The following is an 18,913-nucleotide window of genomic DNA, read 5'->3' on the forward strand; positions in this document are numbered from 1 at the left end:
TAAGTCGCTTTGGATAAAAGCGTCAGCTAAATGAAATGTAATGTGATTAGTAAAATATGCATGAATAAATAAATAAAAAGTTAACTAGGTGAAAAAAGGTAAGATACACTTTTAAAACTTGTTGAGAGAAAACTAGTCTTTGCTGCTGCCTCAAAGAGGAGCAGGGGGAGAGGATGGAGAGGGGGGAGAGGAGGGAGACAGGAGAGGCTGATTCAGGAGCACAGACACACTTACAACTATAAATGAACCAAAACTAAATTAATAAACAAGTTTCAGTGTTTTTTTCATATTGGATATGGTATGTTATTGGTTATGGCCTTGATTTTATGATTATTGAAATGTATACAGTTCTGTTAAATATAGGTGTTTCCATAGATCTAGTCTCTTTATTTTCCCCTCAAAATGCACCAGATTGATGCATTTAACTCCAAAATAAAAAATAAAATCTTACCGGGGGGGGCATGCCCCTGGACCCCCCTAGAGGATTTGAGGTCGACCCCCACTAAAAATCACATGGATAGGTTCCTAAATACATTAATAAATACATTTATTTTTTTAAATAGTAACCCATTTCCATATGTTCATGTGTGGGTAGTAGATTTAAACTATAGGGCTATCATTATGGACCCTGCCTGTACCTGTACCTGTTCGCTCTGCCATCGCGTGAAGGGTCTGCTAACAAGAGACCAACAGAAAGGTTAATGTTGTTGCACGTCACCTCAACCCCCCCCGCTACCACCACCCCCCAAAGTATATTTCAGATCTGTGGGAAACACTGGCAGTTAATGGACCAGCACCAGAGGCGTTCCCATACACACAGGCGTTGGAGCTGTTCTTCATGAAATCCCAGAAGGATGAAGTGCTCTGACAAACAGTGCCATCTTTGCGCAAAATGATTATACCGGAATGAAAAGTCAATAAATAATGTTGTTAAAACTTTATCTGTGGGAAACACTGAATAGTATAAGTAAATTGAAATGGATTCACTCCATTTTAGCATTTTATTTTTCTCACTTCTTCACATGATTTCATCATTTAAAGAATCACATCGGCTGGACATTCATTGAACAACCTCATCTCTGAACATCCATATCGTTTAACATCATTCAAACTAACTCATCATTTTCATCAACATCTGTATTGCGGTGGGCCGTCTTGTTCTACTAGCATTTGTAACTGTCTCCTCATGAGAAATGTACCCTCCCTCCTTTCATACCATTTAAGGTATGAAAGTAATATTGGTTCTCTAGAAGAGGCCGTCGTGATCAATCGGTATTTTAGGACATGGAATGAGTGCTACATTTAGGCCTCCCCTGGTCGCCCCTATGCTATCCTTTTACCCTGGAGCCTAAACTCCCCCTGGGACTGGTCTGTTAGCCCTACTGGCTTTGGGGTGGTCTGTTCTAATACAGTGATAAAGTCCCTGAAATGGTGTGAAAACCGGTGGAATATCAATAACTCATTATACTAATTTATTTTCATTTCTGGTCTACTTAAATAACTATGCTGACCCCCTTTAACAGTGTGTGGAACCTTGGGTGCTCTAACAAGGACTTCAAAAACAGAAGTCATTTCATTAATGGTTTGTAGTTCAATTCAGGAATGTTCACTCATGGCAGATATGTTTCTCCTTTTAAATAACATCTCTAAATGTCAGGTCATCACTGATTAAATGGATGAGCATTAGGAGGTGGTGGCACTTGTCTTTTAAAACTCATACTCTGGTGCCGTGCGCTCCCTCTGAAGCTGTAAGTAAGATTTAAAACATCTGCAGGGTGGGTTGAGCAACCCCTTCTCCCTGAACGATATTTGTTGTCGAAAATATGCACCATTTAAAATGAGTGATCCAATGCCCCGCATGTATTACTCCCAATTATACTAGTTTTTCCAAATTAAAATCTTCAATCGCTCTTTGCCTAGTGTCTTTTTAAAACTCTACATCTTGGACGACAAACAAATGTTGTTTCCACCTTAACAGTTCTCCTATGGTAACATCCATGCTACAATGGTGAAACCAATACTCTAGATTGGAATACTTTCTTTGGCTTGGTTCCAGCTCTACCTTTAACATTTTCCATTCAAATAAAGATTTGCCTGCTATCTATATTGTAACAAATTAAATCTTCCCCAAATTCTCACATGAATAAGAATCTCTATAAGAATAATTTGTTTATATTATGAAAAGATTGAATAATATGTTCTACCCTCAGTGTGTGTTTAGGATTATTTTCTAATAAGTGTGTTTATGTGTAAACTCACTCACTCCTGTGTTCCTTCTCTCCCCCTCTGGTCGTCAAGCCACGACCCCCTCACGTTCTGCTGGCCCATGCCAACTCCTCTGGTTCTGTCTTCTCCTCCATCCTGTCTTCTCCTCAGTCCATCCGCACTTGGATCTTCCCGCTGTAATTATTTTCAGTGGCCCAACTGCTTTGCATTTCATCTCCTCCTTTTCAGTCTCTTGGCTGTTGCATGGAGTGGTGTATTCTGCTCTCATGTCCCACACTCTGCTCTTGTGCCAAATCTCGCGGCTCAGTTTGGAACTTCATGTCCTGTTTGAGGGACCGATGAGAGTTTGCCTCTTTGTCAGCATGCTGGTTTGATTCTGGATGCCTCAGGTGGAGATGGTTCTGGATGCCTCAGGTCGTTGTTGGTTCAGCTCGGGTTCTCCCGTCTGTTCGATGGAGGAGGAGGAGTCTCCTGTGGTGCGGTCATTTGTCTGAAGATGGGGTCGTAGCAGTCTGACAGGCAGAGAGAGAGAGAGAGATCTCGGGACGCATTACCTATAGCTAATTCTAACACACTGAGGTAAAATATATCCAATCCTTTCCACTCTATTTTCCTAATCTTACTATCTGTCTTAGATGTTAAATGTCATCTAAACCCAATTAATGTCTACTAATGGTTGTGCCATATCCCTAAACATTGTTTCCACCCACTGTAACATGGCTACTCCAAATAACTCTTTCAGGAAACCATTTTCTTCTATAAATTAAAAATGCCTACATGTTTCAAGCACCACATATTTCACACACTATAAAAGAACGTCCCCATATTTTCTCCATTACTTTAAATCTCACTGTTATTTAGAACATAAGTAACTTTTGTGACTGGACATATCTCCAATGTCGCCACAATCTGCTGGGGAATTTTGTTCATAGAGTTTGTACGTACAAAGCTGTACTTGTGGGTTAGTAGCCTGTTTCTACTGTAATCATTTTCAATAATTGTGCTCAGGTCACCGGTCGGTTGTCCATAAACTTAACAGGGGTGTTTCTGGCACAGACTAAAACATGGATCCAGTGTATTTGGAGATTCCCCTAATCTGTAAATTCCCATCACCTACATATCCCAATCACTTAAACCCATCTCATCATTTGATACAAGAACTGCATATATGGGGGGTGAATCATCTTGATTGTAATCGCCTCACCTTTGGGACCGAGTATTTCTAACTCCTCCTCTTGTTGCTCAGCTGATCTTTTGGCTCTGGGGATAAGTGAAACTCTCTGAAACACAGCTGGAGTTTAGTGATGTGGGCATTCTCTATGAGTGGACTAATGGATCCATGTCTTACTTGATATTGTACTCCCCATCTAACCAGAAAGGTGCCAAGTGTAATGAGCACAATCAACAATGCTATTCTGACTCTTATCCCTAGGGGACCCCACAATAGCTTTGGCTTTGTTCTTGACATCATCTCTATTTTCTCCCTTGGTGTCAGTTACAGAATTTAAATAATGAGTACTATAATAACGTATACAAAAATTGGACTCTTTTTCAGGTGTAAAACAAAAATAGGTTTTCACTTTAGTGTACTATCTATAAAAATCTATAGACAATTCGTCTTTTGAGCTGTTTCTATCTTTATCTTATTTCTATTTATTGTTTTGTTCCAGCTCTGCCAAATCAGTCCTAACTCCCAATAATGTTCTGGAAGTTGCCAGTGAAGGGTGACAATGTGTGAGGTGGTGTCAATTTGCTCCTTTTTCTTTACCTTTAAACCGGAGCGCGTGTGAAGTTCGTTACAACTTCTCACCGTTCCGTCCACCGGGGATCAGCTCACTGTCTTTTGTGAACTTTCACCCTCACCCAATCACCTGGCCGAACAGGAGTCTCTTCTGGTGTCTCGTCTTGTATCTCTGTAGCTTTCTTAGCCTGTGTAGACAAAACTTGGATTATATTACTCAGAGTTCTGACATATTCATTACTTTTATTCGTCTAATATCTAAAACTGGACCACTCCCTCCTTGGAGAAGGCCCAAGCTTTGGCATACCTTTTGTTGTTATGAGACCTATTATTAACTACATGTTATTATTTATTAACTACAACGTCACTGAAATCAACATATCTGTATAATCATGACACTCCCTCCTTTGAGCAGAACATGCTCAATTAATATTGCAATGATTACCCTATTCTGAACAGGACATGTAAAACCCATAACGTTGCATTAAATAAATATAACTTCTCCGTGTACCCATAAGGCGTACAAAATATCGTATGATGTATGGCTTTCTGATGGTATAAAAACATATTCACTAAAATCTGCCATTAGCACAAAAAATGGTTTACTTGTTGCAATAATGGCTTTTGTCCTGGTATTATGCATCATTGTTGCTGCGTAAAACAATACCCCTGGTGTCGCTAATGCGTCTCAATAATTCTAGGATTAGAGGATTGTTTGATACTGCTGTACAAAGATATAATAAAATAATATTTATCTAAACTAGAGGGAAACATACGAACCATTCTCACAGAGGGTGACATACATGAAGGGCTGGTGGCCCTCACTCAAAATGAGATAGTGCCTTACGCACTACATTATAAATCAGCAAAATTACTCAAGAATAAATAAATTAAAAACTGATTCTTGAAACTGTTGTAAAACCCTACAACTTCTTCATCCAAGCTCTCAATCAGTGTTATGTTATTTAATCTGCAGCTCATTGCCTTAAAACAGATACTTCAGACCGATTATAAAATGGTGTTTATGAGAAAAATGTAATCTGACTCCATAAATCACATAATTGTTTGACTAAAAAACTACACTTCCACTAACAATAAATGAAGTTCCCCTTTAAACACAGCCTCGGTCTTCTGACGGGGTCTATCTATGTACTGGCTGGGAAATGTTGTGCCAGTCTCTGTCGCTCCGTCACTGTTCTCTCGCTAACAGTCACTCTCTAGTTCTGCTGGGTTCTTGTTGACTTCTTCACTGGTTTGAGACAAGCGACCCTATCGGACACCTCCCTTTGTAGCCAGACTTCACCACAGCAGAAGCGAGTTTCTGTTTTTAGGTCTCAACAGCTCCACGTCAGGTGTATCGCCGCCCCTTGAACTGCAGTCGGTGTAAACAGGAGGATTTGGTATGGATCCTCCGTCTTGGGCGAGTACTAGATTTCCGTCTTCATATTTTTTGGTGGAAACCCGTCGTCTTGACCTCACTAGCTGTGTGGACACAATCGTTTTCTGTGTGGGGGAACAACATCACTCGTAATCTCTTTCCTTCTCATAATTACAAAAATAGTCTGCTAAATGTTCTATTCTGTGGATGCTTTATGTGTAAATGCAAATGCTACGCTCGATTTTGTTTTTACATTAAACATTAAACCTCTCCCTTCTGTGGTGACAGATATGGCTCAATGTAGCTGGATTTCAAAATACCCTTGTGCTGAAGATGCATCACCTGGTGGTCTGGCCCTCTGAGCTTCCTCATTGTTGTGGTTGATACCAGGGTGTCAGTGGCATTTGGGTCATGTTTGGCAATGCTGTTCGTCTCTGACATCTCTGGGACCCCCTGCCTCCGTTGTCATCATGGAAACCTCCAGGTTCTGCTTCTGATTTTCTGAGATTTAACAGTTTGAGGTGTATGCCCTGCATTCTCTGGTTCTTCCTGAGCTTGAATTGTTGGAGGCGTCTGCCCTGCCTTCTCTGGAAGTTTCCCCTCCCTTCTCCTTGTCTTGTTCCTACAAGCTACGGTGTCTTGTTTTTTCTGCTATGTCTTCCCTCACTGGCAGGTCTGCTACTCGGACCACATTTATGCTGTGTGCCAATAGGCTGGCATATTCCAGATGGAGTATCAGACTTGTAACTCTTATAAATCTTTCTTCATCTTCACTCCATATAGTTATTTTAATTGGAAAGGTTAAAGCATCTGATCAGATTATTACCCTTTCCTTGATATCTGCAGTTGAGCCTGGCTCTGTGTCTAGTCCCAGCTTAGTTTGTTTTGGTGACATGCTCTCTTCCTATTCGAATGAATATTATTAAGTTATCAAAGATTAAGCACCAATCTTCTGCCTAGCACCGTCGTTCCTGATCAGTAATATCCTATGTCATCCGAACCTAACTTTAAATCTGGGCTTTTTAAGTTTTTATTTTTTTCATTTTATAGATTTTTTATTTTATTTTATTTTATTTTTTTAAAAATAATAAAGTTAATTAAAAGATACAAATTATGCAAATTTTAAAATCTGAAATGATAAAATTAAAAAATTAAAAAATTGTACAGTGTATGGTTTTGACTTTAAAATATGAAAATTAGAAATCTGGTGAAAATCTAAATCTACTGTGTACAGTGCATACCAAAGTGCATGAAATTATGTAAATGTCATAATTTGTGTTAGCTTTAATCAATTGGTGTTTGAATATTCTACAGCCTAGTTTGAAAGTTTCTCATCTTTTAATTAGAAACCACTTTGTAATTCTGTCCTGGCGATTTGCGCATGTGTTCATCCATAATACTCGAAATCAAGCTTCAAAATGTTATAGTATCTTTGTAATAATTCTGTATTACCAGCAGAGTGCGCTGTTGTAATTCCCAGCTCAATCCACTAGGGATAGCTGTTGCAAAACTGACCTATTTTTAACAAGAAGAAGCTTATTTCCTTAAAAATGAGAAGAAAATTAGAATATGGTTAAACAACACAGCACATAACCGCCAAAACACATTTGCAAACAAGAATATCTCAAATAAACCGCCAATACGCACTTGCAAACAAGAATATCTCAAATACAGACTCCTACAAATATCAAACTTCCCACGGTAAGATAACCTGTCTATTTTATAGTTCCAACTCTGCCAAGAAATATGATTTGTCCTTCTCAAGATGGAGTGCCTAGGCTCATGTGAGTAGGACTGAGTACTTTCAAATTAGCATTTCACGAAATGGCGACTGCCATTGCTCATTGTAAACACGAGGACAAGACAAGATGGCAACTGATTTTCCAACCTTTGACCTGAAGAACAAAGGGATTTGAAAACACCTCATGGCTCTCAGAGCGGAGTTGAAATAATGAGGGTGATCTTTTAATTCTCAACACAAAACAACACTGCAGTTTAAAATAACATTTCTATGTAATTTACAATTATAAATGGGCCTTATACCCTTACGTCACAGCCTTCAACCTGTGTACGTAATGTTTTGACTTTAAGAGCCAGTATGGTTATCTCTTCTGTTTAAACACGCTATCATGGGACAAAGTAAGGCGCCAAGCAAACACAATCAGCAGAATATCGTCTGTCTAACGCACGAATGTCGCACTCCTTGTCGTAATCCACGCGCAATGTCTGTTTGAAAACAGAAAAAACAACCACTGAAAGCTTCAAACTTTTCAGGCCTTTTCCTCAAAAAGGACTTTTTTAATAAGAAAGCCCCTTGCTGTAATTAAAACACTCACTCAACTGTGTTCTTGTCTCAACCAGTCCCTCACTGATTAATGGCCTAGAACCATTCACGTTTAAATTAGGACGTAACAAGAAACACTTTAAATGATTGCCATCATCAGACAAAGAACTTGTAAAAAGTAAAAACAGCCTCACACTGTCCTTAACACAAACACTCACTCCACTTTGTTCTTGTCTCAACCAGTCTCTCACTGATTAATGGCCTAAAACCATTCACGTTTAAATTGAGACGTAACAAGAAACAATTGAAATGATTAGCCTCGCCGACATGTAATAACAGACAAACAAATAGCATGCAGGGTTAAATATAAGAAAAATAAGTAATTTGAACTCACCCTACTTGTGACAATGCAACGCCACGTGTTATGATTGTTATTGTTATAAATGTGGTTGTTTTAACATTAATTTCCCAGCTATTTTCAGGAACCGGAAGCAGCTGTCCAACACACAGTCCTAAGATTGTTCTGCATAAACTATTGAAGAATTTTGACGTAACAGGTTTCTTCTTTACCGTAGTTTGAGCTCTCTGTGTGTCGAACGGGTTTGCCAGCGGCTCCGGAGAACAGCCGCGTGTATAGTCTCTCCCGGTGCAACGAGAATCACGCCGGGGTCATTCCAATTGTTAACTGTGATGGTTATTCTCGCGTCCAGGAAAGAGAAGCTTAAAAAGGAGACTAAATGGAGACTCTGAGATGTTTTCAAATTGGTACTTTAATTAATAAAAAAGGCGCGGTAAAGTCACAAACAGGATATTTTCTGACAGAAAAGCAGCTGCCTCTGGCTCCCCGCTAGCAGAGAAAAGAGGCCGAACCGCTCAGGTGCTGCTCTTATATAGCTTCTGCAGGCTCCTCCCTGCGGGCCGGCCCTCCACATCTTAATGTCCGTTGTTACGTTTAAACAGAGGATTCAGGCATTGTACATTCAATATATACTTAAACACGCCTCTTCTCCTCATATTGTCTTTCATCACTTTTCCTTTAACACATTCTAAACGTTGTAGTTAATATTCTAAAAAATACAGAAAATACTTCACGGCTGGTTTGGTTTCTGGTCATTCCGGATGTTATCACATCTTACCCACGTCTGTAAACAATAACTTTATTCAAATAAACTATACCTTCATTTAATATTCAGCAATAATAATACGTCTATAGTTGCAGTGTTAAAATCAGTAGGTTTCGGTGTGCATCACTCCATGTCATTTCGCTACTAAATTAACCTCTATAAGAAATGGTAAACTAGCCACATGCTAACCGGAGATGAAGGATTTTCAGAATAAAAGCTTAACTGGTTGTGCACAATAATTTTCTGGTTTTTCAGTATAAAACAGCATTTAAACTGAAGGTACATTTAAGGTACATTATGCCATCAAAACATTGATTTTAATTTCTAACACTGTAGAAAAAGAAATGTGCTTTTATATTGATTAAACAATTTTTATTTATTTCAGCATTAAGAAAAAAGAAGATGGCAACCTCCTCCACGCCAAACTGCACAACCTGTAAGTTGATGGTCCTGGCTTACTTTACATGACTTCAGATGGTTGACATTACACACAAACATACTATACATATATGTATATATATATATATATACATGTGTGCACAATTGTAGATAAACAGCACACAGTATATAAATATATATAAACTGTGTGCTGTTAATCTGTTTTTTGAGGTTTTGCTCTCTTGTTACTTTGAACCATACAGGTGTGATTTTATAGTTATTTTGTATGTTATTGTCAAAGGAACAAAATGAGCAACCCTTTATACTTAATTTGATATTCCTCATTATCTGAAGCATTTGTTACTCTCATTTATTTTCCTCCCATAGTGACTGTATGGATAATCGGAGACAGCTATGTCCGGCGTGGAGCCCAGAGAGCTACAGAGACCATCGGCAGCAACCTTGGCCTCGACCTGCGCGTCTGCTGGTTCGGTTGGGGTGGACTGCGCTGGAGAGGTGTCCTCCCCTTCTTTTCCTACTCCCTGCGAGGAAGAGCAGCCCCGGATGTCCTCCTCATCCACTGTGGCGGCAATGACTTGGGGGATGTGCCCAGTGTTCAGTTGCTGAACCAGATGAAGGAGGACCTGCACCAGCTTCACCATCGGCACCCTGGCATGAAGATCATGCTCTCCCAGATCAACCAGAGGCGCCGGTGGAGGGCTGGTGCAAATCCTGTCAAAATTGACAAGGCCCGGAAGTTTGTTAACAGTGTTATGGCTACTTTTGTTCATAGCCTAAATGGTGTCATTGTTGACCACTCCAACATTAGACATGACAGTCCTGGGCTTTTTTTGCGAGATAGAGTTCATTTCACCCCTAGGGGAAATGACATTTTTTTAAAGTCACTAGCCAATTGCCTGAAAGACCACCTCCAAAGACTGTGAACTGCTAAAATGTCAGTATCACTGTTTTTGGATTTGGCCTTTAGAGTATGTATTCTAAGGCCCTTGCTAAGCCCAGACTGCCATGGCTAATGTTGAGTTAGATATTACATCTGTAGCCATAACACTGTTAACATGGCTGCTCTTCCTCACATCCCACCCCCCCTCTTCCCCCAATGGACTCTGTAGCTCTCCAGGCCCATGCTGGGCATGGCTGTCTGTCAAACCTTTTATTTTGTATTTGTTATGATGTTTTTGTTATTTGTTATTTTATTTGTTAAAATAATTCTGTATTTATGTAAATATTGAAAATAAATTACATTCATATTTTGACTTCTTTTGTCTATGGCTTACTGAAAATGTTAGCCATCACATCCAAATGGGACTATCAAATGAAAGGATAAGCTTACCATACAATACAGAAAACGTTACACATTAAGGCTCAAATCTTTTCCCAAGCCGTAGCGGTCTGAAAAGAGTCCCAAGTTTAAAAACACAAAATCTTGACAATGAATACTACGCTGTCATTATCAGTGACAATGCAAACAACAAGAAGGTCTCCCCTAATCCCATGTATTTTGGCATCAAATATGTTATAAGCATAGAATGTAATTATGAAGTGCAATCCCTACAGGGTCGTAACATCACAGAAGATAATACCTTCTAGACAGTTTCGAAATTGTTCAGTATGCAGATAAATATTTGTTTTACAATAGAAACATTTTTCTCCATAAATGTTCCCACATGTTGTGAGCATCAACTTTAAATCTTTTGTCAACAAATAAAAAAACATCTTAATTTCCTTTACGACAACATTTTGTTTAAAACATTAACATTAACAATAAGCATAGGAAAATGATAAATGTCAACATTTAAGATTGTGCTTTTACTCTTTATTTAATCAGATCTATTTCACATTGAAAATGTGATAACAAGCCACATTGAAAGTTACATCTTGCATTTTATGAAAAGTAAAGGTTTCGAATCATTTTATGACTTAAGTACACTAGAAAATAAATTAAAGATGTGCAACAACTGTATCAGTAATTAAAATGATATAACTTATGTTCAGGGTTGGGAGGGCTACTTGCCAAAAACACAACCAGAAACTTAATGTGAGTATCAAGATATAAAAGTAATGTAACCTGATAACTTTCTTTTTCTTTTGGATTACCTCAATATCAAATGCAATGCAAATAAACACAGGAGAGAATACATATTAATATGATTTTTTTGTACTTAAATGTATAATATAATACCATAAAGCAGATTCAGGCAGTAGGTGTATAGATTCACAATTAAAGTATTAGCCTACAGAAGAGTACCGCTTCCAGAGAAGAGATACAATTTGATCATTTTACAACAAACACTATATGCTATTTTTAGGTTTTGAATAAGATTGTAATCCTGAGTTTCCCTATTATTAAAAAAAGTAAAACAAATCTGATTACATCTTTTCCTATTACACTTTCCTTTTTTTCTATACGATCTTGATTCGTGTTAGATGTAATCCATTACTTACTGCCTAAGCCAATAAAAGTCATAACTTTTGAAAAATGGTCTCAAGTTATAAGTTATGCCTTCAATCTCTTTCACGTGGAGAAGACATCACATTGGCCGAGGCGTTGCAACTTCCCTGAAGCGTCCTACATGAAAGAAAGATCACATGTTAAAAATGTGTGCACAAACTATTCAGTATGACCCGTCTTAGTTTAAAGCCCACTCACCACGACAAGGTGCAGGTCAGGAATGGGAACATATAAGACGGGACAAAAATGCAAAATAAACTAAAAAGCATGGACACAGGACATGGACAAACAAAAAATAAAAATGAGACAAACACACACAACAAAGTCTGCACACAATTCTAAAAACTAGTGCAGAAGGGTCAAGAAGAAAAAACAGGTTAAGGCAGTTGTCAAAGTCTTGAAAGATAGAGCTGAGATAAATGTTCGATAAAAATGTAATGGGAACGTAAATTTGATGAACAATCAAAAAGAGGTAAATAATGAACAAAAGAACACTGATACATTCCAAAAGTATGTTTTTACAGTTATAAACTACCTATATCAGAAAATATATAATATCACATGCCAAAAGTTACTTAGCATTTGTCAAAACAGCAATCGAAGAAAGAAATATGTTTTTTATAAAAGTTTTACATTTTATAGATCTTTTTTAAAAAAAAATATTTGCATTGAACTGATCCTTAACTTGGACAAACACATCAAGAAACCATAGCATACAAATGAATATTTGAATAAGCATATGTTTAACAAATCAATATGAGATTAGGCCCCGTTCATGCAGACTCTAAGACATATTGAACAGTTTTCCATATGCTTACTCGTTTGGCAATGAACAGTTGTTTAACTTTGACACACAACTTATGAAACTATCTACAAAAACATGAATATGGAGGAGGTTGCAAATGTGGTTTATGGATCACAGATTAATATGAATTTAGGCCCCATTCATGCAGACTCTAAGATATACTGAACAGTTGAGGTAGGCAATATGTTAAGGCTCTTTGAACAATTTAGTATGATACATTCCGATGGTTATGTCTTTGAGTAGCATCCCGGCTTGGATTTTTGAGAGTATTTTAGAGTTGGGCCCCGTTCATGCAGACTCCAACTGATAATCACAATAAACACTGCAAACAACAAACCAATAATTTAATATATATTATATAGATGTATAATTATATTTATAGATATTTACAAATATGTACACACAAGTATAGACAAACACAGATAATAAACAGTTGGGCCCCGTTCATGTAGACTCCAACTAATAATCAGAAAGTTACTCAGGCCCCTTTCATGCGGGCTCCAAGCAACATATACAATGTTTTCCAAAGAGAGTAAGGCTTGCCACTAGCCATGTTCCATGTTCCTTGTTCTAGGTCCGTAAATTACAAAAAAGGTATTAATTGGCCATGACACGTAAAACACAAACCAATAACTTAATATATATGATATAGATATATACATATATTTACAAATATGCATACACCATTTTTGATAAACGCAGATAATAAACGTACACCTGCAAAACACAGAAATGGCCAACAACCTTTTTTTTAGTCTCCTTAGAAATTGATTAATTTGGTCAGTTTTCTACGGACTACTTTGCCTTCTTTAATCGTATCCGTCTGCCGCCTTGCTATATGATTTAATCTGACTTTGCAGTACAAGGCAGAAGCCATCTTTACCAGAACATGGACATGGTTAGCTTCAACACACATGTCAAACATGTGGTTGTGCAGGAAGAGATTTTTCTCAGAACACTCAGAAAGCACCTGGTGGACAATTGCCGCTGTTGTTCCTCTTCCCTGTGGAGCCTTTCCCTCATTGGCATTTAGAAGCCGTTGAAAACATCTTTCGGTAACTTGACACACTGAAGTGATGCCTGGTGATGGTTTCTGTAGGCCACCTCTGTTCTTCAAAGTTACAAATGGATGCACAGAGTCAGCTGATGTCAGTGCATGTGAGCAAGGCATGCAGGTGACCTTCTGTTCTATCTTTTTGACAATGAAGCCTGCGATGTATGAGATCGCTGCTTCTTTGTACTCAGATAGATGGTTAACATCAGGAAGGTTTGCAAGGGTGTCATCCTCAGTCACAATCTCTTCCACCGGCTCAATACCCAACCTGCGTGCCATGTTGATATTTGCCGGTGTTGAGTCAAGGATGGTTGTGTTGTCACGAAGAAGACAGTTACCTGTGCCTTTTTTCACCTGGTGCCTTACAAGGAGACGCTTGTATGTCCCTCGGAACTGCCTGACATTGGGGTTGTTGTTGTAACCTCCACGCGCTCTGATTGCAGAGAAAAACAGCTCCAAATGATCCTGACTTAGCTTGTAGGTCAGAAGGTATCGACAGGGGGCAACTGGCTGCTCTACCAGGTCTTCGTAGATGCCAATAACACTTCTCCCACAAGCAATGAAACCACAGATGGGTGTTTTCTTCTGTGTGGCATGTAAAGGAACAAGTTTGTTGTCCTTTCCTTTCATTTTAAGCCCACGGAGAAGGGACTCAGCTTCTAATAGAATACCTATGGCACGGTGTTTAGTTGCTGGCTTGATGGGTGCTTTGTGTCCTCTTCCGAGTGGGTTTCGGCTGTTAAGGACGTCAAAGGCTGCATCAATTGTGCGCAGGAACTGAGCTGTGGCTGCACTTCCAGTAAACTGAGGATACTTAAGCTCCTTTTCTGAATATTCAAGGGCATCTGCCACACTGCTGCTAAATAGTTGGGCTGCAAGATTGACCTTCATTTTCTGATTTCTCCACTGGATGTGGGCCATTTTTAGTTTGTTGCCAAGACGCAAGCCCTCCTTCTCCTGCAGCTTGTGGAGCTCCTCGATGTACTTCCACATTATCTGCTGGCCATCTTCTCTTACCAGAACCCCAACTGTTGAGAAGACATTTCTAAGAAGCTTGAGCATATGACATGGATCCAGGATCACATAGATCTTTTGTGTGTGATCCTCAGGATGGAGAAAAAATGATCTCAGGGTCAAAAATGTCCAATTTGGCACCAAGTTCCCTTATCATGGCAAAGTTTTGGGAGGGTCCATCGCATGTCAAAGAGATAACCCTTACTCCAATTGCATGAAGCCTAACAAGGCTCTCTCGGATGAGGTTTGCTCTCTCGGTTCCAGTCATGCTGTTTATGAGGAAGTAAGCAATGGGGATCTTCCAAGACTCGTTGATTGCAACAACCATAAGGACCAATGCTTGGGTTGCAATCACATTTTCAATTTCTCCAGAGCCAATGTCAACATACCCATGAATTTGGTCCCCCCCAAACTCAGTTTGCTTATGGATGTACATTTCATCCATCATTAATGAGCAAACTGTGTCTTTCCCTGCATCTTTCCTTTCAGCAACATGACTTTTTAAAGCTGTGAATGCAGCAACAGTAAATCCAGGATCTGCCGAAATGCTACTGTACCATTTTCGAATGGTCTGAGGATGAGGCAAAGACAAGTGAAACTTCTCTCTGACATAGTCATAGGCCTTTGGAGAGTAGCAGTGCAATGTGGTGGCAAATTGCTTCATGTTTTCAGAAAACACTGACTTCTTCTTTTTTTGTATTCTCTCAAAGACATCTCGGGGAACCTCATCAAGACCATCAAGAAGAGAGGCACAGTCAGTTGAAATAAGGAGTTTCTTCTGAAGTACTTTTATTACACCTGCCAAGGAAGAAACTCGTGCCGTCAGTCTCCTTGTCTGCTGGGCCTTCAACCTCAGTTTTTTGCGAGCTGCGCATAGCTTAACCTCAACGTGGGAATGTTTCCTTTTCAGTGTTTTTGGAGACTCAGAAATAATGTAGCAGTGATCACTCAGAGAGCTGCTAGCTAGCTGTGTTGTAATGGTGTAAGAGTGAACAGAGGCGGAGTCTGCCTGCTTTCCAATTTGTTTTGTTTGTTGGCTGCTGCTACCCAAACCAACATCCTCACAAGCATTGACTGTTGGAATGTCATTATGCTCGACATATTGAACAACAAAGGCTTCTTCAGGTGTGTCTTGTATCATAATGATATTGCTCTGATCAGCAGCAAGACTGTTTTCACCACTACCATGGTCTACATCTGCAACCTCCTCCTCATTGCTGTTAACAGTCCAACTAGGAGTGTCACTTACCTCGTCATTGCTACTCACCCTGCTTTTCCGTATAGACTGTTGTTCTTTGCCATTGGTGAAATAGAAAATGGTGGGCACTGCAGTGTTTTTCAGGCATCTCCTTCCCTAATAAAAATAATAAACAAAAACACATAAAATAACTGTTTGAGGTCTGTAGATATTCAACTTTCTTTTGAATAATGTTGTTTTAAATGTAAGAGTGCATTATAAAAGACAATAGAGGGTCAACAACAATTGACACCTACAAATTGAACCATAAAAGTTATTTAATAAAAAAAAAGGATCTGTACCCATGAGTCCGTGCTAAAGTGATGACTCTCAAAGTGTTCACTGCACAGGCGAGAACAAACTTTGGGGGTCCATTTATTTCTCCGGATGTTCAGCACCCACTGGTCAAGCCTGTCTGGATCATCTAAAGGAAACCTTTATACAAAAATACATGAGAAGTTATATGTTAGGTGTGTAGGGTTACAGACTGCTTAACAAGCAAAACATAGAACTTAAATTAGTGATGCAATGCTGAAATGTAAAAATGTGACAGTCAAAAAGAGTTTTCCCCCTTAGTTTGGTGTTCGCGGTCAAATTTGACCGGTCCTGTTTTAACTGCGATTACATTAACACAAAAACCATCACCACATTTCATTTAACACTCTTTCAAACTGTGGGGGGATGGGCACATAACAGCGGGAAATGTATGAAATTGTTCTGTGTGTGTGTTTGTGTGTAGCAGGTGTGATTCACATGGGGGGATGGGCACATAATGGGGGGGGGGGGGGGGGGGAACCTTTATATGCTTTATATACAGTCTATGGGGGAAACACATCTAGTGTGTGTGGGTTTTTTTGTGTGTGTGTTTTATCTGATCTGGATGGTTAGTAATTCCTTTTCTTTATGGCGGTGACCGGGAACACCGTGGGTGTTACAACGTTGACTAAATCATCCATAATTCAATGAAAGTGGTGATCAGTATATGTTAAAATGTGTACTGTGAAGTGTGAAGGATATCATAAAGCCTTAATGCAATCGAATGTAAAACATGATTGATGAAAGTAGTAAATCGGTCAGATTTGACCCGAAGACAACAGGAGGGTTAATGCCATATTCACTTAGTAACGCATGAACAACTTTTACAAATATTTCTATATAGTCTGTGTTGGTAAATGTCATCTAGGTTGCACATTTCCTGCTGAAATACATGCATACCAAGTCACTGCGTGGCACTTTGGTTTTGATAAAACAGTGTAGTTCCACTATATAAACGTTACATTCATAATCAAACGAGACAATCTGCAAGATAATTAGCTATTTGGTATTATTCTTAAAGAGCTTACGAAATGCTTTTAGCACCTGTTAGTGGGCTTAGTATATGATAGAGGTTGCATTTGTATTGTGAAATGTGCCATATGATTTTTTTATTATTGATCTATTTTTAATAAATCACGATTATAACAGCATACAAAAGTTGTCAGTTAGTAACAATCGTTCGTTGCGCTGGAAACATCAACTTCGGCCATTTCCGACGGTGACGTCATGAGTAGAACACAGCTGAGCTCAGTCCCGTTTGAATGCATTGAAGGGCCAAATATTATGACAAAGGATGCACAGCAATATATGTTGTATGGGGATGTGGGGCCGTCTCAACATCTGGTTATGGGATGTTTTTGTGGCCAAAAAATTATCAAATGTTGCGTATGTGGACAAAACAAGTGCGTCGTATGAGGCGGACTTTTACTGGACCAGGTAACACGGGGTCGATGAAACCGACGATGTGTGGGCAGCACATCGAGAGATCGTGTTTCGAACAATCAACAATGCCCGCTAAGGAGAGAGAGTAAAAGCTTTCTCGAAGGTTCGTTTTGCTTTCTTACAACGTTACGTTAACTTAACCTTACGTTTGCTATGAAGCTATGTTACTTCCCTTAAGAGCTAGCTGTCTTAGCTAACAACAGTTAGCAGCTAACGTTTTCTGCAGTTTGTGTTTCCACTGAAAAACGTGATGTAGTTATTTAAGGGTAAGTTAACTAAACGTTATCTTGCAAGTAGAGAGAGTTAAGTTGTGTTTAAAATCGTCAATGTAAAAGGTTTTGTGTTGAGCATGAAGTTAGCTTTACTGTAGCTCACCAAAGGTTAGCATGTTAAGATGCACTTTATGTGGCAGCTCGCTTAATACAAAGAGGGTTTTTGTGCTTCATTGTAACCTTTTCTTACAAATGTGTGTTAATCTACCTGAAATTGTAGGGACAGTTTTTTTCTACTCAACTATACAGACCATTATTGAGGAGATGCAAAACATACTGTAAATGAGTTGGGTCCGACATATACTTTGAGTAATGTTAGTTTGCTGCTAAAAAAAATGAAACATTATCAGATGAGGACATCACCAAAGTGTGTGAGTCTGTCAGGGGATTTGATCTGTTCTCTGCATGTCGTACAGGGCATATGTACACACTGCTCTGGTATGAATTAAAAATATAATTGTAAAATGTAAGTCTCTTGCTCTTGTCATCATTCAGGCTTTGCATTTGAACTCCTATGACTGGTTACGGACTTGAAGGGAACGTCTTCCTGACATCCAGGAAAATGGTGAGATTCTAATCCATTTCAATGCCAACAGCAAGTCATTGTTTTTTACTTTTTTAATATGATTTTTTGGGGAATTTCTGTTTTATTGGATAGTAGAAATCTACTGGAACCTAACACCAGAGAGAGGGAGGAGATGATATGCAGCAAAAGGCCCAGCCGGATGGTTGCTGCTCCGTGTGGAACGTGTTCTATCCGGTAAAGCACTTTGGTACCCAGTTATTTATGGTATTGAGTTTGAATTTAGCCTTTGGAAGGTAATTTCCAACAGTGCATTGTAAAGATTGAAAAAACATTTATTTGTCTCTTAACATTCCTGTAATAATTTGTTTTTTTATTGTTGATATTGTTTTGTTCTTGATTTTTGATGTGAGAATCACTTTGCAATTGTGTAAGTGCTATATTACTATTACATTGCATTTAGCTGACGCTTTTGTCCAAAGCGACTTACAATAAGTACATTCGACCAGGAAGACACAACCTTGAAGAAAACAGAATCATATAAGTATATCAGGTTTCATAGAGCCAAACATTTCAAGTGCTACTCAACTGGCTTTAGGTAATCCAGTCCTTTATTGGTATAAAAGTGCTTCGTTAATCGTTCTAACGC

At 38.9% G+C, this 18,913-nt stretch overlaps 1 long non-coding RNA gene across 1 annotated transcript; it reads left to right on the forward strand.

Moving 5' to 3' along the window:
- Positions 1-17,448: 17,448 nt before the first annotated feature.
- Positions 17,449-18,468, forward strand: LOC117538640. Its single transcript, XR_004567887.1, has 3 exons — positions 17,449-17,572; positions 18,237-18,306; positions 18,400-18,468. It is a non-coding gene; the product is annotated as an uncharacterized LOC117538640 (long non-coding RNA).
- Positions 18,469-18,913: the final 445 nt, after the last annotated feature.

Source organism: Gymnodraco acuticeps, unplaced genomic scaffold (assembly GCF_902827175.1).
Source record: "Gymnodraco acuticeps unplaced genomic scaffold, fGymAcu1.1, whole genome shotgun sequence".
NCBI lineage: Eukaryota > Metazoa > Chordata > Actinopteri > Perciformes > Bathydraconidae > Gymnodraco > Gymnodraco acuticeps.